The sequence below is a fragment of the Lissotriton vulgaris genome, chromosome 1_1 (genome assembly GCF_964263255.1).
Source record: "Lissotriton vulgaris chromosome 1_1, aLisVul1.2, whole genome shotgun sequence".
In the NCBI taxonomy this organism is placed as follows: domain Eukaryota; kingdom Metazoa; phylum Chordata; class Amphibia; order Caudata; family Salamandridae; genus Lissotriton; species Lissotriton vulgaris.
Window position 1 is genome coordinate 629,331,052 of NC_141685.1, and position 13,133 is coordinate 629,344,184.

A 13,133-nucleotide genomic window follows, 5' to 3' on the forward strand; every position below is an offset into this window, starting at 1 on the left:
ACCCAGAGGTCTTGTAGCGCTGTATTCATACCGCTGTAGAACCCTTCCTGGCTTTCCTGTGAGATGTCCACTCCTGTGCACCCCCAAGGTGAAGCCAGACATCCAAGAGATTAAGCAAGCTATTTCCCAGAGTCACAGAGTGGGACCCATGATTAGACTAGGCACCGAAGCATGAATTATCAGGTCCGGGGAGATTGATTCCAAGAGCCGCCGAGGCGGGAATTATACCCTGGTCCCGGGCCAGACATCTGCATCAGGGTCTGCCGCTCAAACCATTGAGCCACGCTTGTCCGCGATCTCCCGTGCTGCTATTCCAACTTGTAGATCATGTTTCCCTTTTCTTGCAGAAGTATTCTACTACTGTTATGCTAATGGAAAATGCACCTTCATTCCTTGTAATCGTAATGTTACTAACTGTACCCTGTACTCCTTATGGCAGAGGCATTTGTATTAACAAGGTGTGTCTTAATAAACAACTAAAACAAAAAGAAAAGTTCTGGCTTACAATGGCTATACAGACATGCTACAGTGGCACTCGAGGGTATAATGAAGACAAAGAAGCATAGTATTAATCTGTAACATTACCAAGAGAATGTGATTCACATTTAAAAAATCTCTCTGTCTCTGAGTTCCACAACTTCGAGTCTGTGTTTCAAAGGCACTGCTTCCTATTTGTGTCCTGTTTATTTTAGTTGTTACTAGAAGTAGCACATTTTGAGTCAGAGATTTCAGACAGAACTACACAATTGTAATATTTCTGATAGAAGAAGTGATCCTTTTTATGTACACCACAGCCATGCACAAGCAAGTCTCATACTCTCTCACTGAAAAATTCTCCATACTGTCTTGGATGTTGCATCTGTCTTGTGTTCTTCAACCCACACTGTATAACTGTCTATGAACTATGCTATGCATATCACAATAGTGGAAGTTCACATTTGGAATTAAAAGTCACTAGTCAAGTGTATCAGCCACTTGGATTGGCAAGAGAACTAGTTGATCTTGATGCTCACTGCAAACGGTCCAAAATGTTCTCTAAATTTAGTTTTGTTAAATAACTAAGTAAGCTGCATGAGTCAGTCATAAACTTTCCTTCCTTTTCTCCTCAAGCCTTCTTACAGAAAGCCTCATCTCCATCCAACAGTATGCACTTTTATATGCTTGAAAATCAAATGGACAGCTTTATTTTTGTATCTACTTAGTGGTTTGAGGAATTGGCTCTGAACATCTACTGGGTCAGCGGATGACTGGTGGGGATGTGATGAGGGTAATAGACTAGGCATGGCCCGTCATTAAGGGTGGAGGGGCCCTGTCCCCCACCCTTTTGCCAAGCATGAAGAATGTTAGCCTGACTGACACTCATTAGGCATGTGTCAAGCAGCAAGGCACTCTTCATGCTCAAAATGCACAGACTGAGACAAACCTTGCCAGGCTGAAGGTTTCACAGTCATAAGATTGTGACCTCCTCGGCGTAGCAGAGGCAGTGAGGTCCACCCTCCTATGATAAAGGGGCACAACTCCAATACACGTTGACGTGGACTGACTTTCAGTCACTGACTCCTTATGCCAGATTGGGATAGGGTCAGCAACTCTCACTGACCCCATTCCACTCTGTGACGAGTTGGGGAAGGTTCTCCTCATCTTGGCTGCCCCACGACAAGGACTGTCAATGAAAATAGGTGACAGGATCCTCTAATCTGGAAACGTCCAGCTCCTATTGATGCTTTCTGCCTTCTCTCCGAGTGGGCCTACCTTCACCACTGTGCCCCAGTAAGTACCTTTTGTACTGTTTGGGTGCATGTGTACACATGTGAATACACGTGTATCTGCGAGTGCATACTCTGAATGGTTCTGTGAGTCTGCATGTGATTGTGAATGGTGGGTGTATGTGTGTGCGCTTGTAAATGGATGGATGTGACTGAGGGTGAAAGTGGGATGGATGTGTGCTAGTGTATGTGTGCGTGTCCCACCCCTCTGCTCAGTCACATTACAGGCCACCACTAGAATCAAGCTATTTATTTTCAGTTTGAGGCTCTTACAAGCCTTCTCACAAAGGCACTTTAGACTATGTAAAAACATACTTCAGTACTACTCTTTTACTTACATTTACATGACTTTGAAACAGCCACATAATGTTTAATGATCATAAAAAGGGAACATTCAGAGAATATTCATATAGAATTAATATAAAAAGTAAGGGCTATGCACTTTTTGCACTTTAACTTAAAGGGAGTTGGACATTTTGAGATTGATTCATAACATTAGCGAGAGTATGCAAAATATGACTACAGCAATACGTTTTATGACTTAGTGAACTGGCTCTAAAGTCTTACATTCCGAGGGTAAATTCTAATACTTGTAGTCCTGGACTTACATTTGAGGAAACAACATTACAAACACCTTAATGAAAAGTGCAGCAGTTATCTACAAAGGCGCTCACAACTTTCCCTGCATACATATACAGTTTGAAATTGGTTAACGTGCATGATCTGTGCTTTACATTTGACTTATGTACAAAACACAAATGCACAGAGCCCACCAATCCCTTTTTTAGGTCGGTCACGCACATCTAGCTGTCTGTTGGAGGCCATAACACCATTTCCTTATATGAAGTGTTTCATATTTTCTTTTTATGAAATAGTTGTTAATAGATATATCTTAATTACATTTCCTAACAGACTGTCAGTTCCATAGGGTCAATAATATTAGTGAAAAAGAGCTTAACAGGGTCAGTTGTTTTGCAAGACTTGTAGAGTATATTATTCAGATATAGATAAGATGCAAAACGATTAAAATATGACATGATGGATGTGCATATAGTATTTGGTAACATTAAAACATAAATTCTTAGCACAACTTTAACCAGCACAAGTAAGCAAATGTTTAAAGAAACGAGAATTGATTGGTGGAATGTTTGCCAAATCTTAGCAACTTGCAATAACATATTTTTTTGTCCATTGTACTACTTCAGACAGGAAGAAACCATATGCAAATTACTCTTGATCCCACTCAATTCGTAATGATCCAGTCTTCCCTTCCATAGTGTGTCGTCTAACAATGGGAACACAGCACCACTGAAGACCACCTTTTTAGAAAACGTGCAAATTAGTCATAAGTGAATAGAGAGAAACGGCAAATTAACCCCAAGAGCTAAACAGTGGAGTTAAATGCATGAATTTTAGCTATGGAAATGTTGATGAGGACGTACTCTATTCATGTGTGGAATTCATGGGTGTTCTATAAGATGATCTGGACATTAAATTAAAATGGGGAATATCGCAGAGACATAATTAATTACTATTATTGTTTCAAAGTCATTCTGTACCCTGGGAACCCCCATTACCTGCTGACTGATACTGGTGGTGACTGACCTTGATTGTCCCTTGGCCCTGACCAACCAGGCCCAGGGCCAGTGCTATGGTGAAAACAAATTAGAACACAGTGAAAACACCTACATACACTAGGGTACACTATGGGTTAGGGTACCCCTATGATTGGCATGACCTCTCCTATGTGGTCCTAGTACATAATAGGGCAGTGGGTTCAAATCTACCTTTAAGTCCATAGTGTATAATGGGGCATGTCAGTTTAGAGGCCAGCAGCCCTTTCTGCACATGCATGTTTATGCTGCTGAGTCCTGAGGTGAGTTTGAAAGCAGCCCTGTGGTGCAGAACTGCTTTTAACATGTAACTTGTGCCCCAAACAACTTTGGTGTTTGTACAACTTAAAAATGAATAAACTACAATAGTGTGGCATGTTAGGTACCCCTAGGGTCTCACTTAGGTGTCCCTGTGGTGGAGGGTCAGGTACTTATGAGGAGGGCCTGTATACATTAGGTTGTATATGCACTGTGGATACTGAAATTCAGCCTTCCAGTGATCTGCCCTGATTAGTCAAGTGGATTTACCATGCTGCTTTGATCAGGTGATAAGTGGCCCTGGGCAAAGAGCTACTCTGGGAGGAGAGGGTTCTGCTGTATAGGAATGTCATAGTAAGGGGGAGGGATTGTAATCCATGATCTCCAGAAGAAGGAGGTGACAGGCATAAGAAACAAGTTTCATTTACACCCTGACCCTCCGACTTCCAGAGTTCATCCAAGATCTGGTCAAAACCTAAGCCGGTGAACCCTCACCTAATCCGGCCTGTTAAAGAACATTAAGGGACCCAGGGCGAAAAAGCTCTGTAAAAGTTTCTAAGTCCAAACATAGAAAAGGTGACCGGATCAACCGCTAGAGTCAAGCCGCTCACCTTCAACCGCTGGCCGACCTGCATCTCTGTTTTTTCCTGCTGGAAATCTCCGAAGGTCTGACTTCCTTAGGTTTGAGTGAGAGCTCATTACAAGGCAAGCCGGCGAACCCTCACCAAATCTGGACTGGCTGATGGCTTTGAGTGACTGCTGGAAGGAAAGCTCCAGAAATGTTTCTAAGTCAGAAGGTAAAATCTGTGACCGAGACCTACAGCGAGTAGTACCTGCGCAGGGCTCCATCGCGGTCTGCCTGAACCTTTCACTTTGCCTCGGTCTAGCACAACCATATATCTCAATGGGCACTATACATTTTTATGTGCTATATAGTGCTAAAACTTTAAGAATTCATGGGCCAGATGTATCAAGATTCCGTTTTGCGAATCCTAAATAGCGATTTTTTGCGAATCGCTATTTAGAATTCGCAAAACGGAATGTATGTACAAAATCGCTATTTTTTAGCGACTCCTTATTATTCTTTATTTGCGAATTCGCATTTTGCGAATTCGCAAATAAAGAATAATTTCCAATGCATTCTTATGGGCCAGGAGGCCCATAGGAATAATAGTGCAATAAATCTCAAATTGCGAATTCGCAATTTGCTAATCGCAATTTGAGAATTATTTCAAGGGTGCAGGGGTGTCTCAAATACACCATGCTGCACCCCTGAAACGTACATGTGTGTGCATGGGGCACACATACATGCCCTATGGGCATGTATGTGTGTCACATGCCACCCGCACAATTTCCAAATAGGGCATTTTTAAAAGAAATCGCAAATTACCACCAACTACAAGTTGGTGGTAATTTGCGATTTCTTAACACAAAATCGCAATTTCAAAATGTTTCATACATATCATTTAAGGAATCGCAAAATTTGCGATTCCTTAAATGCTATGGCAAAATAAGGAATCGCAAATTATTGCGATTCCTTAAATTGCGATTTTTTCATACATAGGAAAAAATGCAAAAAGGCCGTTTGCGAGTCACAAAGGCCGAAATTCTGCGAATTTTGGCCTTTGCGAGTCGCAAAAGCCTTGATACATCTGGCCCCATATCTCCGGGTCCCTGCATTGGATTTATTTTTTGTTTTGGTGTCATTTTAAAGATAAAATATTTCATAATATTATAAATAGATGTTCACTTTTTATTGTGTGTTGTGTTTTAATTATGTACAGAATTGGTGTTTTTACATACCTGTCTCTGAAGTTAAGCCTGTCTGCTCGCAGCCTAGCTACATGGGTTTAAGCATTGGAATTATTTTCTGACACCTATTCTGAGCCCTTTATTGTGTTAGTTGCCCTGTTGCCAGTGGTAGATGCATATTAGCCACTACTAAGAATCCACTTTCCAACAATTATTTTCCTAAATTAAACACGTTCATAAAGTTAGTTTGTCTGTTGAAACAAATATTTTTTTTGTCTCTTTGCTTTTTATACCAGCGTAAACTTTCTAATGCTTAAGACGGAGACAATATTGATTTTCAACTAAATAATGTTTTGATAATCTGAGTACCTAACAATCCCCCAAAAATATCCATCAAAGGAAATTTGAAAGGTCCAAAACATTGCCTTGAGTAATATCAAGTTTATTTAATTTTTGGCTTGCTATAGGTAAGAACTCCTAAAATAGGGAGAAGCCTACATAGATGTTGATTGATTTTTAAATGTTAATGCTTTGCTAGCACATATGTGATAAAATGTATTTCTTTTGGGAAATGCCTAAATAATGTAGAGTTAAATATGCCTAACTGATATCCAGCCCTAGATCGTCATGGGGAGTTTATAGGGAAAATCCAAAGAGAACAGCCTTAAAGAACAAAGGTTCGGTTTCTGATTTTTTTATAACTAAGTTTGCAAAAACGAAAATGTATTTATATATCCACACTAAAGTGTCATATAAAAGTATTTTCAACAAATAAAAAAGTAAGAGCATATGCAGATTTTGTCTGGTAACTGCTATTTTTTTGTGCTTCTAAAGTCCAAACACTAATTTCAAAATGTCAAACCATGGTTTTGTGTCATATTGTGCATTCTAGATCTAGAACAGTTTTAATTACCGAAGGCGAAGGAATGCCTGTTAGACAAATTTAAATCGCATTAAAATAACTAAACTCAAAGGAAATTCCATCCTGACCGCATATCTAACAGGTATCCATAGATGTCCAGGAGAAATCAAATTAGGACTGGATGGTTATGGTTGGGAATGTTTTACATTGTTTCCTGTTTGTCTCTGACATAAACGTGCTGCCCTTTTCTACTTTTCTTTCCGATCCTCTCTCCGTTATTTGCTGTCTTTCCCTCTGTTTTTTTGCTTTCAATAAATACCATGCCCTGCTTGGGACCCATTTTGAGACATTTTCTGTCTTCAGTCCCACTTCTTTTCCTGCTCTATCCTCAAACTTTGCTGATCTGTTACTGATGTGTCAAATCAATCTTCCAGCTTACCCTCTATCTAATGAGTCTAATATCCGGATAACAAGATAAATACACTTTAAGCTTCATTATAAGTATGGTTCACTGGGGCGGCTCCTCCGCTTAGGGGGAGAAGCTTTGCCCCACTGCTCTCTAAGCAGTTGAAAAACGAAAAATAATATTATAATAACAAACGTTATTATCATTTTTATTTTTCTGTCCTGGCTCAGCTGATTAGGTGCAGGGCTGGACATTACATGAGCAGTGGGAGGAGTGGTGGCATTCTCTTAAGTGCGTATGAGGGTTTGGCTGTCCGTCTTGGGCCAGCCAAACAATCAGTCTCACCTAGCATGTTCTCATTCGGCTGTAATGGACAGCCTGGGTGACGAAAATGCCTAGGTCCCCTGTCTCTGTCTTTAATGCAGCGTTGTGATTGGCCAGAAGTGTCTGAGTGCTTCCTGGTTCCTTCCTGCTCCTGGAGTGACGAAGAGGGTCGAGAAGCATCAGCCGGCGTGCAGGTAAGGGGTATTTTTTTCATTTACCCCATCAGAAACTCCCACCCCACCCCTCTACCAGCCCTGTTAAGTAGCGGTTGCCACTGATGGTTCAGCCGCTTTCTTTTATCTGGCAGCAGGAGTCATGAAAAGCAAATCCAGACATTGGGGCACAGCTGCTATGTAACAAGGTTCGAGCTCCTCCCCACAACCCACTAATATCAACCCATGAACAAATGCAATGTGTCTGCCCCCTTTGAAATACGGGGCATAGCTATTAAAAAAATCACACAGCGCAGTAAATGACCTTGCTGTGCTGCATGATAGTGAAAGGGCAGGAATGCACCACATCTAACATTAAACAGCACATTCCAGTCTGTTTCCTGCGCTGGTGCACAATGTGCTTACTAGTGCCAATGCATGCACCCTTGCACTCTGCTGCAGGGTGCCTGCGCAGTAAGTAGGATTGTTTTTGTACACAAAGGACATTTTCCTCTCTTTATGTGTGCTGCATTCTGCAGCACACATAGAAAGGGGAAGCACCAAGGAGAAATAAAGACATTTCTCATTGTTACGCCTCACCTGGGAGGCGTAGCATTTTCCAACATCCCCTAGGACTACCAGTAATGGTAAATCTGTGAATATACCAAAATCCATGGGTGGATGCGTGGGAACACCCACGCTCTGCCCATAGAACACCTCCTAGTGGGCAAGTAACAGAACACATCTATTTCAGCTGCGTTGCTTTACTCTAGAGTTATCAAACCACGCAAGCTGGCCTTTCATGGCTTGATCAATATAACAAGAGTTGTGTCACTGTTGCGCCCCATTGCTTGGTGCATGGGCAACACAACTCTTTTACATTTGGACCCACATTATTTAGCAGCAATCATACATGAATGCATCATATACCCCTAGTTTTATGGTACCTGCCTCTGCCTGGCCCTAATATGCTTATGCCTGCTTCTCAATGCTGAATTGCTATTTTTGTCCTACCATGGCCTGAACCTGACTTACTTGTTATTGGTGTCTGATCTGAGACTTGACTAGACTGGTTGTTTTCCTGCCTTTGATCCCACATATTTTGGATTACGAATTCATCTGAGTAGACTTCCTCCTTGGATAAAATCTATATCAGTTGAAAAATTCCTACATCCTAATATCTGTCCTCTTCTATTGTCATTAGAGCTCACATTGATAGCCGTTTCAAGATAGTGAAATATTGACTAATATGTGAATTCATATTGGGGCATGGAAACTTTCCAGTTCACAGAAGACATTCTGAGCCTCTGCATTGTTACCTTAAGAATATCATGGTCTCTAGAGGAAGTACTTTAGCAAAAGTACGTCTCCTTCCAATTTACCATCTAGGTACGAGTTGTGATAACCAAGCTATCCATTGCTTGCCTATCTCTTTAAGCATCAGGGCCCTTATTTATGAGGCCTTGCGTCAGTTTTGTGCCGCCAGTGGGTCACTTCTTGTGACACACCAGCTGCGTACAAAATGCGCCTTCTTGCGCCATATTTAAAAAGTGACGCATCTAGGTAGATGCGTCACTTTTTAAACCCCTGCGCCACATTATACCTGCGTCAGGTATAATGTATGCAGAGGGGGCGTTCCCCCACAAAAAGCCTTGTAATAGTGACGCAGTGAAATCTATGAGATTTCACTGCGTCACTTTTAGGATGCTGTTGCGTCAAAATCTTGCGCCTGCATCCTGAAGTAAGCCCTTTCACATGGGGCTTTCCCCATGTGAAAGGACGCATTGCTGGAGTTGCGTCACTTTTGTGACACACTCCAGCAATGCATCACTTTTGCGCTTACAGATGCGTCAGAAATACTGACGTATCTGTAAGTCCTTGCGACATGATGCGTCATACATTAAATATGACGCATCATTGGTGTCGCAAGGAGTGCGCAGTGAAAAGTGACGCATCGCTGTTTTCACGCAGCAATGCGTCACTTTTCATAAATGAGGCCCCAGGATCTTTTAGGTTCTAGATGCCACCCTCCGTTTTTTCAGTTGGAGGTTCCACTGGTCTCCATCTGTTAATGCCCAGTTACCTCTTTTGTCGGATGGTGAGTGGTAATTGCTTGTAGATACCAACATACCTGATATGCATGTATCAATAAGAGGCTCCCATTCTAACCAAAAGATTCAAAGCAAAAGTTGACAAAAACCTCTTCTGGGCATTTGCACTGATAATAGGCAAAGAAATATTACCAATGTTAGTCATTCATGTGTATGTGTTCATTGAACCTTGAACTTTTTGGGCAGGAACTCTTTTTAGTCAATATTTACTAGAATAACTACTCATTTTATATGGCTGAAGTTTGAAGGATTCCGAGACAAAATTGCTATGCTTCTTATCATGTTTTTTGTGCTTCAGTATATGTAAATGGAAAAAGCTATTGGAAATTCAGTTCACAGAACCACCTTTTCCAAAGGCATTTGTGGGCCTGGGCGGGCCTGGGAGGGTGTGATGGATTGAGCTGCGGCTGCATACATTGAGAGGCGGCGGGAGGCAGCGGCTGGGCGCTACGGAATGATCAGACCTCGGAGCGACCATGGGGCCCCTCTGAAGATGCCGCCGGGCTCTGCCTTAAACTCCCTCAGCCTGGGGTAGAGACACACAGTTGGGACCGCCAAGCCTGAGCCCCAGCAAGGACAGCACTGGGGAGCAGCCGGTGTCCGGCTCTGATCCGCTGCAGGTGCCACCACTGCAGTCCACTGGAAGAGACATACACTGATCACCGGAGGACCCTGGAGACACCCAGAGGAACCGAGAGAGGCAAGGCGGTGTCTGGAGCAGTGACCTTCCAGGAAGCATAGGAGGAATATAAAGAGGCTGGCAACATTTTCAGCTGGGGTCTGGGAAGAACAACATTTTCAGCTGGGGTCTGGGAAGGACCCCCCTCCCGCACATCTGCCTGTCTTCTTGCTGACCTTGTCTTCCTCATTCCCGGCTAAGAGGAATACTGACTGCATCCTGGACCCCAGGACGGGCTGCATTTTTCACACCTGTCGCGCCTGCTGCTCCGCCAGCCCTGGGTGGGCGTCAGCCGGTTGAACCGTAGGACCATCGCCCCGGGCAGCTGCACCAAGTCAGTGGCTGCACCGTGGCCAGGGCAGGAAGGGGTTAATGATTGCTGAGCGTTGCCGAACCCAGCAGCGCCTGGCGAGGGAGACCAATCGATTTTCTGGTCGCTGCATTTTTCAGATGGTGGCGGGGGAGCGGTGTCTCTGTCCCTGATTGATCATGCTGGCCCTCGCCTGTTCTTGCCGGGGCTTCTGATGTCGGACGGCCACCAGTAATGCCGCAGCGCTTCTGTGCCTGGTTCTGCTGCGGAGAGCTGAGGTCTCCTCCTTGGCTTCCTGCCACCCCCCCCTTACTACTGGGTGCTTTGGAGGAGCGTGGCTGCCCCCTGTGAGGAGCAAGGGACATCCAAGGATAGCTGCAGGGCCCGCTGGTCAGCCTTCCAGTCCTTGCACATCGTCATGCTTGGCCTAGACTCGGCTGGGAAGACCACTGTGCTCTACAGACTCAAATTCAACGAATTCGTCAACACTGTGCCCACCATTGGCTTCAACACTGAGAAGATCTAGTTGAGCAATGGCATCACCAAGGGCATTAGTTGCCACTTCTGGGACGTGGGGGGACAGGAGAAGTTGTGCCCCCTCTGGAAGTCCTACAGCCGCTGCACAGATGGCATCATCTATGTGGTGGACTTGGTGGACGCACACCGGCTGGAGGAGGCCAGGACAGAGCTGCACAAGGTGACCAAATTTGCTGAGAACCAGGGCACACCGTTGCTGGTCATTGCAAACAAACAGGGTCTGCCCCGCTCGTTGCCCGTGCCGGAGATCGAGAGACAGCTGGCCTTGCAGGAGCTGGCAGCCTCCACTGCTTACCACGATCAGCCAGCCTGCGCCATCATCGGCGAGGGCCTGACCGAAGGAATGGACAAACTCTACGAGATGATCCTCAAGAGAAGGAAGTCGCTAAAACAGAAGAAGAAGCGGTAGCGACTTAGGTGCTTAAAAGACCTGAGAGAACTGTGACACAAACAAGCCCACCAGCCAACCCAATTTAGGGCCCTTCTTCCATATTCTTCTTTCTGTTGGACCTGCACAAGTGGTGGTTTGAGCATGGCAGGACTGAATGCATGCCTGGGGGTTTTTATTGTGGACCTGTTATATTCCCCATATGAGGACTACAACTGAAACCACACGTCAATGGAAGTGTCTGTCCATTGGGCCATACCTCAATGGAAGACTCTCTCTAAACATGTCTACCCTTTTACCATCCGGTTGGGAATATTATGTTGGTCACTGCTATCTTCCATAGTTTGGACTCAAGGTACAGATGAACTGCTTTTGGTGAGGCTACCCAGTGGAAGTTGTTTGTTGGGGGGCAGAAGGGTTGGTAGATGTCATTATCAGCACCAGCTCCTTTTGTGGATCAACGTTCGGGAAGAGAAGAACTAATGGTTGGTGGTGGGTGGTCTTTACCAGTTTTGTTAGCCCCAAACCTCCATTATGTGGGCAACTAAAACAGATTGCAAATAATGAGGTTTCGGGCCATAACTTTATTTAAGTGTATTGAGCTTTCGGGCCATAACTTTATTTAAGTGTATGGGTTGGAGCTCAGTGTAGGGGATTTGGGCATATCCCCAAGGATTGGTCTATGTGTTGGGAGATGGTGAGAATTGAACGCTCCGAATCTACAAGTCTGTTTTGCTGGGAGTCAGCCACAGTACATGTTGTTAAACCTCGTCAGTGATTGCAGATTGTCTAAAGCCCATCCATCCACATTTCTGAAGGCAGCAGTGCCCTCCTCCCCTTGGGCCAAGACTGGAAGCTTGGAGCTGCTCTTGCAGGGCAGGACCCTGCAGGGCTGCTTTTAGGGAACTGGCAGGGGTAAATAACTAGCAAAGCTGGGGAGGACCAACAAAGTGAAGACTGGTAACATCATTTGTTGCCTCTTTGGCGTGGGTTTAAACCCTTCTCGCTGAACCAGAGATGGGGATCCATATATCTCTTAGAGGGACTACTACTTAAGCTTCACCATCAAACCACTCTTAATTTGGACTATTCCGTGCTGCGTGACGTAGCAGATTTTAGTACTTTTTCCCCCACCAGGAAGGAGACTGGCTTTGGGTGGGAAGTTAAAGTACTGCGAAGAGTATGTGGAAGGGGCAGTGCCCCCCATTTTTCCCAGCTTTAAAACAAACAGGGAATCCCTGTGCGGAGTAGTAATATGATTCAAACGTTGTGTACTGGCGACGAGGATAAGAAATGTGTGTATGGGGGGGATTAACATATAGATTTTATGTGTTACAAGTAGGCCAATTTGGGTGATTCCAGTGGAAAATAAAACACAAATCTGATATTCACAAGAAATCCCACCTGTGTTCATTATTGTAGCATCGATTGGTTTCTTGATCACCATTATCAATTCTCCTTTGTGGTCATAATAATCTAGGCTTTAATCCTTTGTTTTATTTAAAAATGGAATCTGTGTCTATTGTCATTTAGCTTCTTGGTCTAATAGTTGTCCTGTTCATATGCTTTAGACTTGATTGGGTTATAGTATCATTGAGGTTTTGAGTGTACATTTCTTTGTCCTGGTCAGAGAGAAGTCAAGTCTTTATGTTGATTATGACTGAGATTCCTCACTGAGCAAAGAGGAGTATGCTCAGAGTTAAAACACTGATTTATCAGTGAACTTGGTCACCTATTGTCACACATGTTTCAACAACTGTCCAATCTGTGACCAAGGTATGGGTGGAACACTCCTGGTCGATGGACCTTGAGGGTGGAAGTTTGGAGCTTGGGAACATTGGACTTGCTTTTTAATCTATTGAGTATCATTGTAGAATGAGCATGTGAGCTCTTGCAAAGTTGCTGAGCAATTCGATTTATGCCTGCAACTGGCATAATTCAGGAAGGAAACTCTCTTCAGCAAAATTCTTCTTGA

General features: G+C 43.9%; 1 pseudogene; it reads left to right on the forward strand.

Annotated features, from left to right (window-relative positions):
* The window catches only part of LOC147747590 (ADP-ribosylation factor-like protein 4C), a 43,057-nt pseudogene extending 30,595 nt beyond the window's left edge, over positions 1–12,462 (forward strand).
* The last annotated feature ends 671 nt before the right edge of the window (positions 12,463–13,133 follow it).